Genomic DNA, 22,579 nt, shown 5'->3' on the forward strand with positions numbered 1-22,579 from the left:
GGCTGACCTATCTCCCTGCTGAACCTGTCGGACCGAGCTCAAGACATCAGACAAATCCTGCACTTGTCGATGAAGAGAACTTAATGCCATTTGTGTTCCATTGTGTGTTCCCTTGCCCACCTACATGCACCACGGTGTTGGGATGGTTTGTTGTGTTGTTCTTAGTGGCAAATTGATAATTTTTTTTTTTTCTTTTTTTTGTGGGGGGGGGGGGGGGGGCTATATACTGTGTTGGTTGACACAGCCCTCCCAGTTGCCTCCAAAGAAACAGTGCGTAGTTTCTGTTGCAGTCTCTTTGGGTTACCTGCGAGTTGTAGTTTTAGGAGTGGTCATTAGTTGATTTTGTTGAGTGCAGGTGACCATTACATTGCAGATCTTGAATTTTTTTCTGTCACACAATAGTAGCTGAAGATTCAGATGGCATCATTTTGTTATGTACTGATTCAGTGGACAAGTCTTCATGCTGACAACTGTTTTTCCCATAAAGTGAAAATGTTTGGGCAATGGAAGTTTGAAGTAACTCATGTAAAAATGTTAACAGACTGATTAGTGTACATAGACTGTGACATCCCTCTTTTGTTCATGATTGGAGAGACAGTGCTCTCAGCTGAGCTGCTCGGAGAATACAGGTTCACTTTTACCTCTGTTATTCAGGTGGCCATACCTAGCGATTTCCTGTATTCGAAGTAATATTGAGAAAGGTGTTTCTGATTTAAAAAAAAATAATAATAAAAATAAAGCAAGTTATCAGGGCAGTGCAAAATGTATTTATTAATGAGAGAACAACTTCATTCTTGACTTTAATTGTTGCTCAGACATTGAGGTGAAACAACTATCGAATTGTCTTGGGCTTGCTTATGAAATCCAGTTAGGATAGGCTTACCGTGACACGAAGTGCCCCCAGGGTGCTCTCCACTCTTTGGTGGGCTCGTGCTTGGCTGACATGAGGTGCCAGCTTTTGCAGCATCTTTTCCCTTCCGTGCTGCGTGTCTATCCTCTTGGTATTCCTTTTCCCCTCCCTTGGGGAAGTGTGTCTGGGATATTTACGGGAATGTTCCTCACTGTCCATAGCTGATAAAAGAACAGTATTACCGGTGTTTTTCGTTCCCTTTTCCTTTCTTTGTCCACCTTCTCCTATCCTCCCTCCCGTTTTTGTTCTTCCTTCCTGTGCGCTCCTGAAGGCCGGCCCGTGTGTCAGACGTGTAACAGGTAACTGGGTAACACGTAATTCCCAGCCCTGGGTCAACAGGTACAGTTCATATATACCCACTGATACAGGCAAGGACCAGGGAGAGGTGACTGCCCGAGCTGCTTACCTTCGCAAATTGACGATTGGTCCCTCTGTAAGGTGCTCAGTTGGTGGGACCTGAGGTGTGAACAATCAAGTAAGGCTGGTCTGCCCACTTGTGAAAGGGGCCCCAGTTGGAAGGAGCACGCCATTGGAAACGCAGGCAATCGTGGGGGATTTTCTCGCAATGAGCCAATTATCTTCACAATCGGCGTCTACAAAACATAAAAGGAATGAGCTATAAATTCAAAAATCCTTCCAACTGCACCGTGGTTCCTCACGGTTTCACATACTGAAGACTGTCAGTCCTTCTCAACAGTAAATCCGTTCATTATTCAGAAAAGCGTTGATGCAGTTGCTGGCCCAGTGAAATCCTGCTCTCATTTATGGAATGGCACTTTGCTTTTGGAGACTATTTCTGATTCTCAAGCACAACAACTGCTTGCTGCTTTGCTTCTCCACGGATAATCTGGTTCATGTCGAGGCCTATAGAACTCGTAATTCTTCCTGTGGTGTTATTTACACTAGGCTGCTCGATGGTCTGACCGAGGTTGAAATCCAAACGTACCTCTCTGATCAAGGTGTCATTGCTGTCCATCGAGTGATGAAAAACGTAGATGCCTCCTTAGTGCCCACACACATTTTTTCTCACCTTTGACAGTGTGGTGTTTCCATCCAAGATCAAGCAAGCTATGAAGTTATCAGAGTCCAACTGTACATTCTGTGCTGCTACCAGTGTCGTCGTTTCAACAACACTCAAATGTCTTGTTGACACGTGGTCAATACGTACTAGGGCGATTGTCCACCTGTGCTGAATCGACCGCAATGGCGACAGTGCCGCCATCTCTTGAGATTGTCCCGTGTATCTCGATGAGTGGGCTGCCCAGGAAATCTGGGTAAAGGAAAAACTACGTTACCCGGTCGCTCGCAAGTTATTGGCTAGTCTCAAACCCTGTGTTCTACTGTCTGGCACTTATAGTACTGTTCTTGCTACATCTCGCTCCATGGAGGACGCGGCCACACAGACATGCAACCTCAAATTCAGCTCTGAGGTTATGAAATCACCCAGTGTCAAGGTAGTGTCACCAGCCCCTCATCCAGCTGTGCCACAGCTACACAACCAGCAGGCCATAAAGGACAGAAGGAATACTCCCGTGAAGACTTCCTACGTCCCTCCAGCCAACCGACACCTGAATCTTCTTCTACAAGCAAGAAAGGCTCAAAGAAGCCCAACAATGGAAAACGGTCTTCTCCTTTGCTGACTTGAAGATCCTCTTTGATGGTGTTGCCACGTGATACCCTCGCCCATCTGGCCTCCGTGTCGCTGGTGCAAACTGACTGTTTTTCTGCATTGGAGTCCACAGGCGGAAAGCACAAGAAAGCCAACCCTACTGTGGACCTCGTGGAGCATTCATTTTTTCCTCATTGTGATTCTTCTCTAATGGAATGTTCGTGGCCCTTCGATTCGACAAAGAGGACTTAGGCCTGCTTTTAGACTCACAGCATCCACTTGTACTTTGCCTTCAGGAAACAAAATTGCATCCTGATGACTGCTTTGAGCTTTCATGTTTCTTCCCGTTCCGTTTTGACCTTCCTCCCGAGGTAGGCATTCCATCTCGTGGGGGAGTCATGCTGCTCATATGGGATGACGTTCATAGTCAACCCATCTCCCTGACTACCCCCATCTTCAAGCTGTTGCAGTTCACCTTTTCCTTCCTCACCTTACCTTTTCCCTTTGTACCATTTATATCCCTCTGTCATTCGATATCAACAGGGCAGACTTCCTCCAGCTTACTGGGCTGCTACTTCACCCATCCCCACTGCTCGGTGAGTTTAATGTGCACCATCCCCTTTGGGGTTCTGCCAAAACCTGTCAGAAAGGTGCCCTCTTCGCTGACCTTGTTAATCGACTTAACCTTTTCTGCCTTAACACAGGAGCACCCACACTCCTTTCTGACTCCTCACACACCTATTCCAATTTGGACCTATCCTTCTGCACTGCCCAGCTTGTCCATCCTCTCCAGTGCTCCGTTCTTTGTGACACCTGCTCGAGCAACTGTTTCCCGTGTGCTATTTGTTTGCTGATTCCTACCCCACCTCTTGCACACCCAAATGGCAGCTTACTAAGGCCGACTAGTGACCTTTGACGAACAATGTTTCCCCAGTTGTGATGGCAAGGTAGAATATCTTATAAACATTATCCTTACTGCTGCAGAACATTTCATTCGTCACACTTCCTCTTTACCACTCCGTGTATCTGTCCCTTGGTGGACTTGAGGTGTGCCACGATACGATTCACATGCGGAGACGTGCTCTCCATGTTTTCAACCGTTGTCCTATGATGACAAACTGCATTCTTTATAAACAGTCCATGCACAGTGTCATTGCATCCTTCAGCATACCAAAAATGGTAGCTGGATTTCATTTACTAGTTCTTTTAACAGTTCAACTCCCTCCTCTGTCATGTGGGCCAACCTCCGACGGCTCTCTGGGACCAAGCTCCATTCACCAATTTCCAGCGTGACAGTAGCAGTCGATGTCATCGTGGACCCTATTGCTATCTCCACCATCTTGGGCCGCCATTGTGCGGAAGTTTCGAGTTCCTTTGACTATCACCCTGCCTTCCTCCATCTGAAACGAGCAGAGGCAGCTCAGGCGGTATCCCTCTTCTCAGGATAGTGAGTGTCACAATTCCACCTTTAGTATTAGGGAGCTAGATCACGCTCTCACTTCATCCCAATTCTCCGTCCCAGGGCCAGATGCTGTTCACATTAAGATGTTGCAACACCATTCTCTTGCAGGCAAGCACTTTCTGCGTAATACGTACAACCACATCTGGGCTGAGGCACCTTTCCGTATGCTGGTGTGAAGCCACTGTCATACCCATACCTAAGCCCAGTAAGGACAAACACATTCCTTGTAGCTACTGCTCCGTCCCTCTCACCAGCTGTGTTTGCAAGGTGATGGAACCTATGATTCATGCCTGGCTGGTATGGTGGCTCAACTCTCGCAATTTACTAACCACTGCACAGTGTGCATTTAGAGCGTGGCATTCTGCAGTTGACCACTTTGTTCATCCATGTCATGAATGGCTTTCTGCGGAAATCCCAGACTGTGGCCACAGTTTTCGATTTGGAGAAACCCTGTGACACCTGCTGGAGGACTGGTATCCTCCGTATTCTCTACACGTGAGCCTTCTGTGGTCGCCTGCCCTGTTTCCTTGAGGAATTTTTGAAAGACTGAGTTTTTATTGTACATGTGGGTTCTGCCTTGTCAGACACCATTATCCAGGAAAACAATATGCCTTAGGGTTCCATCCTGAGAGCATCATCCTATTTACTATCACCATTAACCCTATAATGACCTGTCTCCCAGGCATCTCCGGCTCCCTTTTTGATGACGATTTTGGCGTCTATTGCAGTTGCCCATGGACCTGTATCATTGAGCGATCACCTGAAGCAATGTCTCAATCATCTTCACTCATTGAGCATTGACAATGGCTTTTGTTTTCCCACTGGTAAAACTGTTTGTATGAATTTCTGACAGCGCAATAGGTTTCTCCCACCATCTTTACATCTTGGGCCTGTTGCTCTTCCATTCATTGAAACTACGAAACTCGTGGGGCTCGTGCTCGATGGGAAACTTTCTTGGTCCTTCCACTTGTTTTACCTGGTAGCCCGTTGTACGCAGTCCCTCAATATCCTACGTGTCCTCAATGGCATTTCCTGGGTAAAAGATCAAATCGCCCCCCCTCCATTTTTACCAGTCCCTTGTCCATTCGAAACTAGACTAAAGGTGTTTTGTATATATATCTACATGTCCACCCCTCTTACACCGTCTCAATACTATTCACCTTCGAGGCATCCATGCAGCAACTGGCACCTTTTACACTAGCTCCCTTGAGAGTCTGTAAGCTGCCGAACTACCACTGTCCTACTGATGTGATATTCTCCTCAGCAGGTATGCATGCCGTTTGTCCGCCATGTGTGGCCACCCATACTATGCCGCCTCCTTCGATGAATCCTTTGATCACCAGTATAGGGCACGTCCCTCTTCTGTTACCTCCTGCAGTTCACTTTTAGCTCTTGCTCAGACGGCTTAACTTCTTGCAGCCTTCAACTTTTCTGGTGGGTGTGAACCCTTCACTACCTTGACTTTGTGCGGTGGCCCGTGTTCCCCTTGCCCTTCAGTTTCACGACCTTCACATGGAGCTTCGCAATAGTACTTTTGTATACACTAATGGCTCTCAGACTGACTGTGGTGTAGGGTGTGCCTTCGTCATTGGCGTTGACTTTTTTCGGTATTGGCTTCCAGCACACTGCTCAGTATTTACAGTAGAGCTCCTTGCCCTGTATCTGGCCATGGAGTACATCCGGCAACACAGGCTTTTCATTTCTGTCATCTGCTCAGACGCTATCAGCACCCTTCAAAGCTTCTGTGTGCTTTACACCGCCCATCCCTTAGTACAATGGGTCCAGGCAAGCTGTCACTTGCTCACTCTTAATGGAGCCACTGTTATGTTTACGTGGGTTGCTGGTCATGTTGGTCTGACAGGAAACGAGGCTGCCGATGCTCCTGCTGAGGCTGCCATCTTTGTACCTCAGCCATCTTTGTACCTCAGTCCACTAGTTCTTATACTCTCTCCAATTATCTCTGTGTTGCTGCCACTGGTCCTTCCATCATGGGAACAAGCTCGAGGTTATTAAGCCTCTCCCAGTGGCTTGGACAACCACCTCTCGGCCCTTCCACCACGAGGTGGTCATTTTAACTAGGTTGTGTATGGGGCGTTGCCTTTTTAGCCATCACCATTTGTTAAGTGGTGCTCCCCCACCAATTTGTTCATATCCACCATTTCCTTATGGAATGGACATTTTTTTAACCGTTTACTTTACCGCTTGGATTTACTGTCGTGAGTTATCGGCCGTTTTAGCAAACAATGCGTGGGCTGTCAACCATGCTTGACTTTTTATCCGTCGTAGCAATGTGGCAGAGACCATTTAATTTTTAGTTCTAGTGCATTTTTACACATCTTTATAACAGTATACATCAAAGAGCTACTGACCTTTTTTCCAGATGTACGGAGGTAAGAGATGATGTACATTTTTTCTGTAGGTCCACAGTGAGGAAATACTACAGAATTTATTTATTTCTTCACATACTGAAGAAATCCTAAAGGATTTGTGAGACCTGAGTTTCTCCTGGCGTATACAACTTTCAAATAACTTCCGGGAATTCAGCCAGGTAACACTTTCAGCGTCCGCCGATATTTCGGCGGGAGAACACCCCGCCATTTTCAAGGCAAACTGCAACGGACAGGCGGCGTACATGCAAATTTAATACCTCGGTTCTCGGACCCAAGCAGGAAAGATAACACACACACACTGAACACTAGTGCCACCAAAGATGGCCAAAGTCAGAGCTATCGATAGTGAGACTATGAATTCGCAGGTGAGGTAGCATTGAGTCTGTCCCTCTGTTTCTTGACAAGGGAGAGAGCCGGATTCCAAACAGAGTTTAAACAGAAACCTCCATCCCTGATAACAAGGTTGCTCGCTAATTTAATCTCAACTGCCTCCCGAATCACACTGTCCCAATAGCTGGACGTGCATGCCAATATCTCGGTGTTATTATATAACATGGGGTGACCAGTATCCAAGCAATGTTCGGCAATAGCAGATCTATTTGGCTGCTGTAATCGTGTGTGCCGTTTATGCTCAGTACATCTGTCCTCCACGGTCCTGATAGTTTGACCAATATATGCCATGCCGCAGCTACAAGGGACACGATATATACCCGCCTTACGCAGTCCAAGATCATCCTTAACGGAACTCAAAAGTGCTCTAATTTTAGATGGAGGTCGGAAAACACATTTCACATCGTATTTCCGTAAAATACGACCGATCTTATTGTACGTGTTTCCTACGTAAGGCAAGAAGGCAGTAGACTTAGGTGTTGACTCAGAATTATCATCAATCACCTGATGTACAGTTGGTCGATAGCGCAACGCACGTTCAATCTGTCTATCACTGTAACCATTTTGACTAAATGTAACTTCAAGATGGGACAGCTCAGCTGGCAAAGTCTCAGCGTCAGAAACGATATGTGCCCTGTGTACCAAGGTACGAAGTACCCCTTCACGCTGAGCCGAATGGTGACAACTATTAGCTTGTAAGTACAAGTCGGTGTGAGTACGTTTCCTGTAGACTGCATGTCCCAATGATCCATCATCCTTCCTCCTAACCAACACGTCGAGAAAGGGAAGGCAACCATCCTTTTCCACCTCCATCGTAAAACGAATGTTCGGGTGGATCGAGTTCAGATGTTCTAGAAAGACATTCAAATTCTCCCTACCGTGAGGCCAAACAACGAAGGTATCGTCAACGTATCCATAGAAACAGGCGGGTTTTATAGGCGCCGACTCCAATGCACGTTCCTCGAAGTCTTCCGTAAACAAATTTGCGATCACAGGAGACAACGGACTACCCATCGCAACTCCATCTGTCTGCTCGTAATACTGGTCATTAAATAAAAAGTAAGTGGATGTCAACACATGCCTAAAGAGATTAGTTAAATCAGCACCAAACCTGGCTTCAATTAACCGCAACGAATCAGACAGAGGAACACGAGTGAAGAGAGAGACCACATCGAAACTCACTAAAATATCAGAGTCATTCAGCCTCAGTCCCTCCAAACGACGTAAAAAATCAGCTGAGTTCCTGATATGATGTTCACACCGTCCTACTTGTGGACTCAACAGAGCATCTTGTGATTCGGGAGGCAGTTGAGATTAAATTAGCGAGCAACCTTGTTATCAGGGATGGAGGTTTCTGTTTAAACTCTGTTTGGAATCCGGCTCTCTCCCTTGTCAAGAAACAGAGGGACAGACTCAATGCTACCTCACCTGCGAATTCATAGTCTCACTATCGATAGCTCTGACTTTGGCCATCTTTGGTGGCACTAGTGTTCAGTGTGTGTGTGTTATCTTTCCTGCTTGGGTCCGAGAACCGAGGTATTAAATTTGCATGTACACCGCCTGTCCGTTGCAGTTTGCCTTGAAAATGGCGGGGTGTTCTCCCGCCGAAATATCGGCGGTCGCTGAAAGTGTTACCTGGCTGAATTCCCGGAAGTTATTTGAATCCTAAAGGATTTGTTTATGTATTTATTTATCCATTCATTCATTCCTCCTGGGATCACCTAACAATGCAGTGTGTAGAACATGTCATGAAAAAATAAAACACACGCACACACGAGCGTGCAGGTGGGAATTTTCTCTGCAATATATTCTACATTCCTGTAATCCTCCTGGCCTAAGCCTTCGTTAGTCATTGTCCTCCCTTCCCTGTTCCCATTCCAGCACTACACAGTCCTCATTCCACGGGTGCACACAGTCTTTTTTACTTCTCTCCTTTTCCACTACCCCCCCCCCCCCCTTCCCCCCACACCGCACCACCCATCTCTTCCCAGCCCTCAGTCTGACCTCCCAGCTACATGTATCTGCCCTACTCCCTCTCCACCTCATCCCTGCGCATTCCCCAGCAGCACTTCACTGTCCCCCACCCCTACCCTACTATCCCTCCCCCTCCCTATCCCAGCCTCCTCCTTACCCTCACCCAGTTGCCACTCTCATCACACACTGCTGTTGCTGCTCCTGCTCCTCCTCGCAGTGTGGCTTCAGCTGCTAGAGATTGCAGTCGTGTGTGTGTGTGTGTGTGTGTGTGTGTGTGTGTGCGTGTGTGTGCGTGTGTGTGCGTGTGTGTGTGTGTGTGTGTGTCTGTCTGACTGCGTGCGTGCGTGCGTGTGCGCGCGCGCAGGGACCTTTTGGCTTCTCTTAAACAACTAAACTTTTCATGGTTGTTAGCATGTTATTGAAAATGTGTGTTCCTGAATAATGGACACCTTTCTGAGAAAAAGTAAATATTTTTAAATGTATTTGAAGAGTATTCTTATTTCTCACTTTGAGACCATGAATTGAGTATTTGATTTGAAAGGCAAGATACATTATTCACGAAAAATTCCATTAAAGAATACAGACAGCTGGAAACAATATTCAGTATTCCCAGTTCTGTGAACAGAGACACCACAAATTATTTATATTACATACTTTTGGACTCAGAGTGAAGTATGTTAGCATTTTTCTTTTTATATCACCTATACGTGACATCATCTGTATTCCAAATAAAGATTTGTTCAGGTGCTTCAGCAGTTCTGTGATATGTTCCTCCAGATGAATTTATCATCAATCCATAACCCCAAGAATTTAACATTGTCCATTTCTTCCATCTATTTGTCATAGTTTGGACATATACTGGGGGACAACCTTTGAAATTCTGAACTGCTTACAGAGTGTCTTTTCTAGAGTAAGTGACAAGGAATTGGCTAGGAACCATTTATTAATACATATTAAAATTTCATTAACTGATCTTTCTAAAAACATAGAAAAATGTATAGTACTAACGTCTTTTAATGTTTTTTTATGTGACTTTAAACTACAAAATTTCTTCACTGAACACAGTACACCATAAAAATAATAAACTTGATAATATCTGTGGTTCTCTAAATTGCTCTCTCATGATGTAGTCATTTACAGGGAGCCTCTTGGAAATTAAAGTGACAAAGGTGAATGTTTTGAAGAAAAGGGACAGGCAGCTATGCCTGAACATAACAAATGCAAAGCAGTGTAAACACGAACATAAGTCACCTGTTTCACTTAAGTTCAGCGGCAATAGATGACGGTAGTCAATAATGTTGTTCAATATCGATCTTCACCATTCTCAAAGCAGTACAGAATGAGACAATCGAACTAATGCTACAAAACAAAAACAAGATTCAGACTATGATATGTATATGGAAAACCTGAACAACAAAATTTCGTATGTTCAGGGATATTTTCAACACAGTCCAGTTACATTAATGCGGCATCAACGTGTGATAACCATCCACATACAGCAGCACTAGCATTCAAGGGTATGTAAAGTGTGTCTGGGGGATGTGGAAAGCAATGCAATCCTTTCCATAATGGGGAAATGGAGCGATTTACGTGACATCCAAAAGCACATAATCACTGGTTTCCAGGACAAGGTTAGAAGCATTTCCAAAGCAGCTAATTCTGTAAACTGTTCACGTACTGCTGTGTATGTCAAAATGGCACTGTCCAAAACCAGTGCCAAGGTAACTGTGGTGCACCATGGGCCAGCAGGTGCCTGGTTCAGGCACCCACGCTGACTGCTGTTTATCATTGATGAAGGCTGGGATTTGCATGCCAACACTGCTAGTGGACCGCCACTGAGCGGCAACAGTTGGCTTTTTCAGATAATTCACATTTTATGCCTTCTCAGGGTGGAACGTCTGAAAGCTGCAACAATCATCAGAAGGGTCCAGACCGATGAAGGAAGCATTATGGTCTGTGGTATGTTTTCACGGCATTCCCTGGGTGATATCATTCTGGAAGGCACAATGGATCAACACAAGTATGCATCTATCCTTGGGACCGTGTCCACCACTATATGCACTTTAATGATATCAATATAATGGAAGGAAACATTCCACGTGGGAAAAATTATATATAAAAACAAAGATGAGGTGACTTACCGAACAAAAGCGCTGGCAGGTCGATAGACACACAAACAAACACAAACACAAAATTCAAGCTTTCGCAACAAACTGTTGCCTCATCAGGAAAGAGGGAAGGAGAGGGGAAGACGAAAGGAAGTGGGTTTTAAAGGAGAGGGTAAGGAGTCATTCCAATCCCGGGAGCGGAAAGACTTACCTTAGGGTGAAAAAAGGACAGGTATACACTCGCACACACGCACATATCCATCCACACATGTGTGGATGGATATGTGCGTGTGTGCGAGTGTATACCTGTCCTTTTTTCACCCTAAGGTAAGTCTTTCCGCTCCCGGGATTGGAATGACTCCTTACCCTCTCCTTTAAAACCCACTTCCTTTCGTCTTCCCCTCTCCTTCCCTCTTTCCTGATGAGGCAACAGTTTGTTGCGAAAGCTTGAATTTTGTGTGTGTGTTTGTGTTTGTTTGTGTGTCTATCGACCTGCCAGCGCTTTTGTTCGGTAAGTCACCTCATCTTTGTTTTTATATATAACTATATGCACTTTGTTTTCCTTGGCATGATGCCATCTACCAGCAGGATAGTTCAATGTGTCACACAAGTCGCAGTGTACAGGTGTGGTTCGGAGAGCACCAAAATGAGTTTACCATTCTCCCCTGGCTACCACACTTCCTGGATCTAAAGCTAATTGAGAATTTGTGGTGTCTGACAGCTCATCACAGAGTAATTGCATTTCATTTCATTTCTTACCCTCATTATCTTTGTATCTCTTATTACCTTGAAAATATCTGCGCAACAGTGCCAATGTTGACAGAAGATGCTGTGAGTGTTATTTGGAAACAAGTTCATTCCACTGACTCGTGGTACGTGTCATTGATGACGATAAACCCTGCTTTACAGGTTATCTTGAAATTTGGATTCAGGACTGCTGTTCTGAGTTTGCGTTAGTTGTATGTTGTGTTGTACAGCAGTAATCATATGGTTACTGACAGATGACTGGTTGATACACATCTCTCTTAGCGTTCAGTAAATAATAAAGTAGAGCAGTGCAACAACACTAAACTGAATTGTTCTTGCTGTGGTGGCTATCAAACCGCAGTAATTTTGTATCTGATGGTTGTTGCACTACTCTGTGTAATACATTTTGGCAATTGAATGTCACAGGTTTCATTCACTACTGTTAAAGTCTTTCCACAGCAACATATGTGACTGGGGTAAAAAACCTAATAAGTCGTAATTATTTTACCACTCGTACAAAAAAGTACATCCTCCCTACTTAGAACAGAAAAATGAGTGGGGAAAAGGCAAATATTACTAGGATAGCATCAGGAACACACGACATAGTGATTTTCAAGAATGAATTGTATGTAAATGTAGACATTCTGTGGCAGTATGGTTGAATCATATTTGTGAATAAAGACTGCTGTGTCAAGTTTCTCATTCCAGTCACACTTTTCTTTCTCTTCTGTCAAACCACGACATGTAATAATATGTTGTGCAACTGTAACATGGAGTAGTCCCCTACCATCTTCACTCCCAGAGTTCTTATATCAACGCACAGTGAGTGTTACAAAGATGGATAATGCCACAATAGAGTCTTCTCAATTTCCTCACCACACCTCATCATCATTTTAATGTAAAGAAAAGCAATTCTCTACTGAAGGTCATTTTGTTCAATAAAGGATAACACATTTCACAATCTTACTGTGCTCCATTAGCTTTAATTTGTTGTCAATTGACTGACTGTCAAGCTTAGTCCAAAGTATCTTCTGACGTTTGATGGTTGTATATTTTTAAAAAATCCTAACATCCTGGTGTCATTTGTACGTAGTTGGGAATGAACCAGATCCTCATCAGGTAGATGAAAGCAGTGTATGCCCACTGTTTTATCATGGCATCGACCAGTTATGCCTGCAGGGAAAGCACAAGAGAAAATAAAGTGCCAGACCTTTGGGTAAAATGGTGTGTGACTTCTCCAGGTGATGACTCTCTTATGCAAGTTGAATTCAACTGAATTCATCATTTGCTCCATTCTGCATTGTAGCTTCCGTGCTTCATTGAAAAAGGTAAAAAAAGGTTAATTATGTGCTTAGTCCTTCCTGTGGTATGTTGGAATATAAATAGTTTTTGCACTTATCTGAAGGACTTCATACCAGAAATATTGTGGCAGTTCTGTTGTGCTTGCACTAAAGAACTAAAACTACCCTGCAATCTCTTTCACAGTTCGTAGCTCGGTAAGTGGTATGTGATCACAAACATCAGTGTGTTTAATCAACAGCCCGGAGGCCGCATGCGGACCAAATCAAGTATTAGTGAGGAACAAGAAGTGAGCATCTATCAAATGATTGGGGAAATTTTTGAAGCGTTTTTGTTAACGCTATCGTTCAGTTCACCTACCTCGATAGGATTCTTGTCGATGTCCCTTCACTCTTTGGTAGCAGATAATTATGTGCTAGGCAGTGTAAAGCAGCGTTGATGAAACCACCACCTAATACCTACCATACAGCGGCCGCATAACTGTAGCTGAATGTCAGTTCCTGAAAGTTAATGATAAAAAAATCTGGCGATAGGGGTATCTGGTCTACTTGCAGAAAAATGTTTAACATTGGATTAACCCTGCTTTTTATTCATATTGAAACACATGAAATGGCTACCAAGTCTGTATTTAATACGGTGAAACATTATCCTTGGAAGATCACTGTCTACACAACAAATTTTCACTCGAAAAGCAGCCAGAATTTTAGCAAGTCCGACCCGACTAATTTTCAAGTTCTACCAGTCACAGACCCATAACTATTCATGAGTTAAACATTTGGTCGTTTCAGTGGTCTTCTTCGTAAGAAACGCTCACCAAAGTGTTCCGAACAGAGCACGAAACACGCTACATGGCGTTGTTACTATGACCAGAAAGTTCACCTGCTCATATCTCTCAAACTATTTAATTTAGAACCACCATACTTTCATTAAAATGTTGGTAAGTCCAGTCGCTTCAGTCACGATATGTTAGGACCGAAATTAGCTCACTATTTCCTCATCTTAGAGTATTTCTAAGGAGTGATCTGACATCGTGTTATCCATAAACCAGCTGGCAAGCGACTCTTATTGAGGTACTCTTCTATATTCCCACTCCTCTTTTCACATGGGAACAGCTTAATTCTGATTGGCTGTTGGTCTAAATGACCAATCAGAATGTTCCTTCCAGCTCTTTCTTGTGGCAAATCGTACCTTATCCAATTGCTAATTTGATAATAATTAATGTCAGCAAAACTTCAAATTCTTGTCTTTTGTTTAATCAAAATAAATGAAGTGCGAAATATTCTTCAAATTGATAAATAAATTTATTCCGCCTCTGCCATTCTGGCTACTTTTACACAAAAGCAAGCACACACCAACATGTCACCTGAATCACAGTTGCAACATAACTTTCTCGTGATTTGTTTGTACAAGGTTTTATGTAAAATGAAATATTACATTGAAATGTATGTCCCACATACACTCTCTATCATTCTTGTGCACTCACACGGCAAAATACAATCAAATAATAATTTTGACCAATTTCTGTATTACGTAAAGCACAGTAACTAAAGTTTTAAAAAGAAAATTCTAATTAATTGATTTTTATGCATTGATAACTTTGGAATGGCTTCAAGTGATAATGAAAGTCAATCTGTTATTGTTCCCAACTTGGTTTGAAAAACAAGCGTAGGTTATAGGAGTTTTAGGTAATTCTCTTTATCTCCAAAACTATAATAAATAAAAATCTGAAATTTTGACAGCATCACTAATAACTAAAGGCTGTGTACCAAATTTGAACAAAATCGGATAATAACTAATATGGATTATTTAGATTCTTAGAGGGTATGAATCTTCGTATTGACTGATTGTTATGCTATGCAGTTCTCATGGCAGGCAGATGCAGCTGTGCTGTGAGCAAAGTGAAAAAAAGTAGCCATCCTGCAGCCACCGTACTAGACGGCTGCCTGCCTTACTGCAACGAATGTCATCTTGTAATAACTTGCTGTGTTACACTGTCACAATTTTTGATGAATGCTTCATTTTGCTATAAAATTAGCTCTGGCCTCAGCCCATCATTGGCAAGCATTTCTTGTACAAATTTCACATATTTTGGTGCTATAATATAACAGAATATTCATGAGTTTGTTGTTTACAAAGTTTTTGCATTATATACCAGGTCTTTACATTTTGCTTACTTGAGGAAAGATTCTCTTTTTATGCTTTTCTGTGTAGGAGTCCACATCACTTTTAAGGAGCATGATGATCATGAGCTTGAGTGAAGACAAGGTAAGGGGCAGGGTTTTACATTCGATATCACATCAGCTAGTGATTGCATTGGTTGTACCTTGGAGCAAGATGGTGCAGTAATGGCATACTTACACAACTACGATGTATATTGTTGGAAAGATTTTTTTTTTTTTTTTTTTTTTTTAAGCCCGTATCTGATCGTGATGGTAACTTTACATTTGATTTTTAGAAATAGTGGCAATGCAAACTGAAAGTTTTTAGATGAAGCGTTTTCTTGTAATTCTTTTTGTTATCTGGGCTAAAATGGCAGTATACATGTTCCATCTATCTGTACAGCATTTTGGAAGTTAGATGTAATTTTGTAAGTCTTTTTGGTTTCTTGACTCTATTTGGTCATTCAAAACGTTATGGTGCAGATTCCATGTTGTAAATTATGATGTTTTGTTGCTAAAAATCTTGTATTTTACATTCACTTTTTGTGAAAATAGGTTAATAAGGAAACCTGGTATTTTATTCACAATAAAAATCAAAAGGAAATTTTAGTTTTCATTTCGGTTTGTGATACCACAAATAACTACTTTTGAGTTTTCTACAGTCATTTACACTTTCAGTCTTCAAAGGGTACAGTTGTGCAGTAATATGCCTACAGAGTAGAATGAAATATGCCCAGTCTGCAGAAGCCTTTCACTAAGATTGTTATACAATGGTGATCCACCAATCATTCTGGATGTTCTGTACACCCTGCTGCAACATATTGTCCTTAGACCTCCTTTTTTTCCCAGAAGTAACTTCTTTTCCAGCAGGTATATTCTTTCTGAGGATGTAAGTGTAATCTACACACCTAACAGTGTCTATAGCTGATAAGCCACCATCATTTATTTCTTCCACTTGTCAGATTAGTTTCCATCCTTAATGAACATCCCTCTGTGGGTCCAGGGGGTTAGAATAGGCCCGAGGTATTCCTGCAATGTCGTAAAAGGCGACTAAAAGGAGTCGCACTCTTTTCGGCCCTATAAGTTCAGGTCCCGTTTTATTGTTTGACCTGCCACTTTCCAAATTCTACAAAAGTGCGAGCCATATGGGGAAGGACACCTTACGTGGTGCACGAGTTATCCATAGTGCCCTTAGATTCAAACTCCTCAACCTCTTCTTGTCATGGCTTTGCATCTCCATCTGCAATTCAACTATTCGGGCAAGGACACTTTCCAGGGAATGTCGTCTTCCTTTGTCTCCTGTTCTCTTTTGACACCCCCACCCCCCCACCCCCCCACCCCCCCATGAAGATATTGGATTTCTCTGCACCCAATATTCAGCATGGTAGCCAGTCCATTGTGGTGGGGCCATCTTGTACCCATTTGGTGGTAGTCCCCCGATAACACAGGGGTTGCACTGCTGATGTGTGAGCTGTTAACTCCCCACGTATGCCAAGGAGTAGATGCCAGTCTTCATGGAGCATCTGGACTCCCGGCAACGGCCATCATGCCAGGTGGCCTTTGCTGTGGCTGTGTGGTGGCCATGGGGAGAGCCCCTGATCGGAGTGTGTGGCATCAGGGCGGATGACCCACAATGAAGCAGACGAAGTTATCTCTTGTTGGTGACTGACCGGCAGCAGCAGTCTGTAAGAAGGGCAAGATCGAATACAGTGCTGACATGTAGACCCTAAATCGTTTCCCTCCCTCGCTACACCTTGGGAGGAATGTCGGGCTACAGAAGGTCTGTAGCAGAATGGATGGAGGCTCCTTTCTATCTACGAAGCCTCAGTTTTTTGTTGGCCATCTTGAGCGTAAGTTTGGGGAAGTGACAGTGCTGTCCAAGATGAGAAATGGTGCAGTCTTGATTCAGACCGTTCATCTGGAACCAGAACTTGACCTTCATGATGATCCACTCACTGTAGTGGAGACATATTGATTCTTAGGACTGGTTTTCGATGTCCAATTGACTTGGGTACCTCACCTTCATTAGCTTAAGCGGAAGTGCTGGCAGCACCTCAATGCCCTCCACTGCCTGAACAACACCAACTGGGGTGCAGATTGCACTACTCTGCTGCAGCTCTACAAAGCCCTTGCTGAATCCTGCCTTGACTATGGGAGTGTGGTTTATGTTTTGGCGGCACCCTCAGCAATGTGTGTAGTAGACCCAGTGCACCACTGTGGTGTTCGCCTAGCAGTGGGTGCTTTTAGAATGAGTGCAGTGACCAGTGTCCTTGTGAAGGCTGGAGTCCCTCCATTGCAGATCCGACGTGCGCAACTGCTTGCCAGTTACGTTGCACACACACGTAGTTCTCCTGAGCATCCAAATTACAGTCTCCTTTTTCCACCTTCGGCAGTTCATCTCCCGCATTGGCAGCCCAAATCAGGGCTAACGATTGCGGTTCCTGTGCGATTCTTTCTGTCTGAACTGGAGTCCTTCCCTTTACCACCTCCCATCCAGGTCCATCCGTATACACCTCCACGGTATACACCTAGGCTGCAGATTCGTCTGGACTTTTCGCATGACCCTAAGGACTCAGTTACTCCTGCCCCAGGGAATAGTTTCTTCTGTGTACTGACTCCTTGAGCAGCCTACAAGCTATCAACCAGTGCTACCCTCTCCATCCTTTGGTAGTGTCCATCCAGGAGTCCATCTATGGCCTGGACCAGTCCCGTCGTTCAGTGGTGTTTGTGTGGACCCCAGGACATGACGGCATCCGAGGCAATGAACTTTCCGACACGGTGGCCAAACAGGCTACGTGGAAACCACTTCTGGAGATGGGCATCTCTGAACCTGATCTGCGTTCTGACTTACGCCATACGGTTTTTCGGCTTTGGGAGACGGAATGGCATAACAGTACACACAACAAACTGCGTGTCATTAAGGAGACTATGAATGTGTGGAAGTGTTCTGTGTGGGCCTCTGGCAGGGAATCAGTTGTCCTCTGCCGGCTCCACATTGGCCATGCTTGTGTGACCCACGGTTACCTCCTGCAATGAAGACCTGCCTGAGTGTCGGTGAGGTGCCCGGTTGACAGTGGCCCACATTCTGGTGCACTGTCCCACTTTGACTGCCCAGCGACGAAATCTTGGGTTACCAGACTCATTGCCACTAATTTTATCTGACAATGCCTCATTGGCTGATTTAGTTTTAAATTTTATTTGTGAGTGTGGGTTTTATCATTTGATCTAAGTTTTAGCACATGTCCTTTGTCCCTCTGTGCCTCCACCATAGCGCTTCTAGGGTGGAGGTTTTAATGTGTTGCAGAGTGGCTGGCTTCTCCTTCTTTTTTTTTTTTTTATTCTCATGCTCAGCCAGCCATGGTTATCTGTTTGTTGTTTTAATCTCTTCATCCTGTTTCTTGCATTTATGTGGTTTTCTTGTCTGCTTTTGTCCATTTATATGTTTATTGCCCTTCATCATTCTTAATTTTTCTTTCATTCCGTTTTGAGTTGTCAGTCTCATTTGTTTTATTCTCACACTTGCGGCATTGTTTTATTCGGAACAAGGGACTGATAACCTCATAGTTTGGCCCCTTTCCACCTCTTTTAATACAACCAATCCATCTTGCTTCAGACAGCATCCCCAGCCCAATCCCGGGTGTTACTCGCTTGTGTCCAGCTTGGTGATATTCCTGTTTTATCACTCCCCATAAAAGCCTCCACATGTCCCAGGGGCTTATTTTCCATCGCGAACTCCTCTTGCAGTCTGACGACGAGCTCCGCACTAATTTAGGACGGCAGGGTGTTCATTTCATCCTGCACGTTGTAACCTCCCCACAAAAAATTTATAATAAAAATAATAAATATTATGAATATGATGATTCTAATTTAGTGTAACCTACCTACAGAAATTCATTCACATTTAACTTCCACACAAAATTTGTTTCCCATTTAATGTACTCACAAGATTCTTTTCTCATTTAATGTAAGCTCGAAACAGAAAAATTATTAAACCTCGTAATAAAAAAAAAAAAAAATTCAGTAACCTGGTAAATTTTGGACGACAGCAGTGCTGCGTCATGGCCCTGTAAGATCATTCTGAATAAAAAGCAAAAACTCTTACCTCAATAAAGTCGCCAACTATCTGCTCTTACAATAGCTTTTTCCGGCACAGCTCAGTGCAGTACTGGCCTATAGATTTGTCATTTATGAAAGGAAGCAACTGATTTTTCTTTTGCAACAATAGGAATGATCATGTATTGAAGAAATTAGTAAATTCTTTAAATTGAAATGAATGCTTGTTAGAAATTACTTTATATGACAAAGATTATTAAAAAGATTTACATGGGAGTTCACATAACATTACTAGATATGCGCGAGGCTGCTTTTACCTTATAATAATACTCAGGCTCCGGCGTCGCTGCACCGCGACCGGCCCAGCCAACACGATACACCAGACTGCTTGCTAGCAACAACTTACTGCTACAACCACACAGTTCCTACTGCATACAACACTGCTCTCTGGTCTGATATTCTCTTATACCTTACATATCGCAGGCAGCGCATACCTCTTACATAACCCTCCACTGTGGGGGCAAAAATTTTGTAGCGATGGTGAGTCAATTGGACTTGCCATGAGCAACAAATTTTTCTAAAATCTACTTAATTAACTAAGTTGACAGTCACAGAGTGTGTATGTCTATATAAGTGCAGAACATGAAATGAAATAAGAGTGCACATGCACTGATTACAGAACATATCAAGAAATGACAAAATGTATACGCAATGAGTACAAAACATATTAACAAATGACATAAAGTGCACACACACTGTATATATCTCTACCTTTTTTACAACTAATAAATATATCAAGGAGTGAAATAAAGCGCACACGCACTGTAGAAGTCTTTAGCATTTTTACATAACATATCATGGAGTGAAATAAAGTGCACACGCACTGTAGAAGTCTTTAGCATTTTTACAAGAATTTAAACGCACTGTATAAGTCTTTAGCATTTTACAAGAACTAGGAAAGGAATGGGAAGGATTGCATCATGGTTGTAGCACAGTAGGTTGCACGTAGCTGCACTGAAATTCCATATCTTTCTACAGAAGCGCAACACCAAGTGAGACAATCTGAAGTTCTCTTCCTGAAGTATTTATCAGTGTAGCCAAGACACTGAAACGTTGTATTAATATTCAATGTTATCATTTTGGTAGTACATTAGGTACACCAAATAGTATAGCCATAATAACATCTCCATTGTTCAAGGTGGTAGACAGCGTGATGTGTCAACACCACACTCTTTCACCAACGTAGAATTAGGTGGTGGACAGCATGACGTGTCAACACCACACTCTTTCACCACCGTAAAATATGGTGCTCCATGACATCATTGAGAATTACACTAGTCTGTCAACTGATTTGAGTAATTGGTGGCACTCATCGCCTAGTTACTAAACATTTCTGTACTATGTATGAAGTATTACAGAATAATTATATATAAAAACAAAGATGAGGTGACTTACCGAACAAAAACGCTGGCAGGTCGATAGACACACAAACAAACACAAACATACACACAAAATTCAAGCTTTCGCAACAAATTGTTGCCTCATCAGGAAAGAGGGAAGGAGAGGGATGACGAAAGGAAGTGGGTTTTAAAGGAGAGGGTAAGGAGTCATTCCAATCCCGGGAGCGGAAAGACTTACCTTAGGGGGAAAAAAAGGACAGGTATACACTCGCACAAACGCACATATCCATCCACACATACAGACACAAGCAGACATATATATATATGTATATATATATATATATATATATATATATATATATATATATATATATATATATATAAATATGTCTGCTTGTGTCTGTATGTGTGGATGGATATGTGCGTGTGTATACCTGTCCTTTTTTTCCCCCTAAGGTAAGTCTTTCCGCTCCCGGGATTGGAATGACTCCTTACCCTCTCCTTTAAAACCCACTTCCTTTCGTCTTCCCCTCTCCTTCCCTCTTTCCTGATGAGGCAACAATTTGTTGCGAAAGCTTGAATTTTGTGTGTATGTTTGTGTTTGTTTGTGTGTCTATCGACCTGCCAGCGTTTTTGTTCGGTAAGTCACCTCATCTTTGTTTTTATATATAATTTTTCCCACGTGGAATGTTTCCTTCCATTATATTGGTATTACAGAATAATATTCACAAGTCATCTGATTACAGTGAACGTTGGCACTCATTGGCCAGTTACAAACAATTTTTATGCATTATTCAAAAGTGATCATTCAAAACAAGAGTTAATGGCATACCATTTACATAATTCATCTAGTTATAGTAATCATTGGCACTCATTGGCCAGTTAATAACGATCAGAAGTCATCATTCAAAACAGGAGCTAATGAGTATAGCATCAAGCTACTGGTATTCATATATAATAGCATGTAAGTGACATAATACAAATTTAAAATATAAGAAACAGTGGCATTCATTGGCCAGTTACTAAACATATAGCAAGTATTGAATATTACAAAACATTTTTCATCATTCAAGTGACAAACGACATATTTAGAATAATTATTGGCACTCATTGGCCAGTTACAAAGTATTCTTATATTTTTATAAAACATTATTCAGTATTATTCAGAAGTCATCATTCAAAATGAGAGTTAATTATTGGCATAGCATTTATAGAGTATAACAAAAATATTATTTACAGAAATTATTGGCATAGTATTTATGCATTATTACAAAACATCATTCAGTATTACTCAGAACTCATCATTCCAGTGACATAGGACATATTTAAAATGTAACACACTGTAACTATTACTCAAGGTCTGTGGTTAGAAAACATCATTCAGTATTACTCAGAACTCTATTAAACTGGTAGCATTTTTTGGGACTGGTAATACATTTTTTTTGTGCTAGCGATGCATTGTGTTGGGATCGATAATTAATTGCTGGGGCATGAAAATATTTGCTTTTGACTTATTGCTGCAAATAAGGATTATTAACGTCATTCGTCAAACCTCCCCACAAAAATTAATAAATAAAAATAATAAATATTATGAATATGATGATTCTAATTTAGTGTAACCTACCTACAGAAATTCATTCACATTTAACTTCCACACAAAATTTGTTTCCCATTTAATGTACCCACAAAATTCTTTTCTCATTTAATGTAAGCTCGAAACAGAAAAATTCCTAAACCTCGTAATAAAAAAAAAAAAAAATTCAGTAACCTGGTAAATTTTGGACGACAGCAGTGCTGTGTCATGGCCCTGTAAGATCATTCTGAATAAAAAGCAAAAACTCTTACCTCAATAAAGTCGCCAACTATCTGCTCTTACAATAGCTTTTTCCGGCACAGCTCAGTGCAGTGCTGGCCTATAGATTTGTCATTTATGAAAGGAAGCAACTGATTTTTCTTTTGCAACAATAGGAATGATCATGTATTGAAGAAATTAGTAAATTCTTTAAATTGAAATGAATGCTTGTTAGAAATTACTTTATATGACAAAGATTATTAAAAAGATTTACATGGGAGTTCAC

General features: G+C 42.4%; 1 protein-coding gene across 2 annotated transcripts in view; it reads left to right on the plus strand.

The window, feature by feature from the left end:
• Positions 1-22,579, plus strand: part of LOC124613919 (39S ribosomal protein L41, mitochondrial) — an 86,899-nt gene that overhangs the window by 28,297 nt on the left and 36,023 nt on the right. The gene's annotated exons all lie outside the window — the stretch shown is intronic.

This window comes from Schistocerca americana, chromosome 4, assembly GCF_021461395.2.
Source record: "Schistocerca americana isolate TAMUIC-IGC-003095 chromosome 4, iqSchAmer2.1, whole genome shotgun sequence".
Lineage (NCBI taxonomy): Eukaryota > Metazoa > Arthropoda > Insecta > Orthoptera > Acrididae > Schistocerca > Schistocerca americana.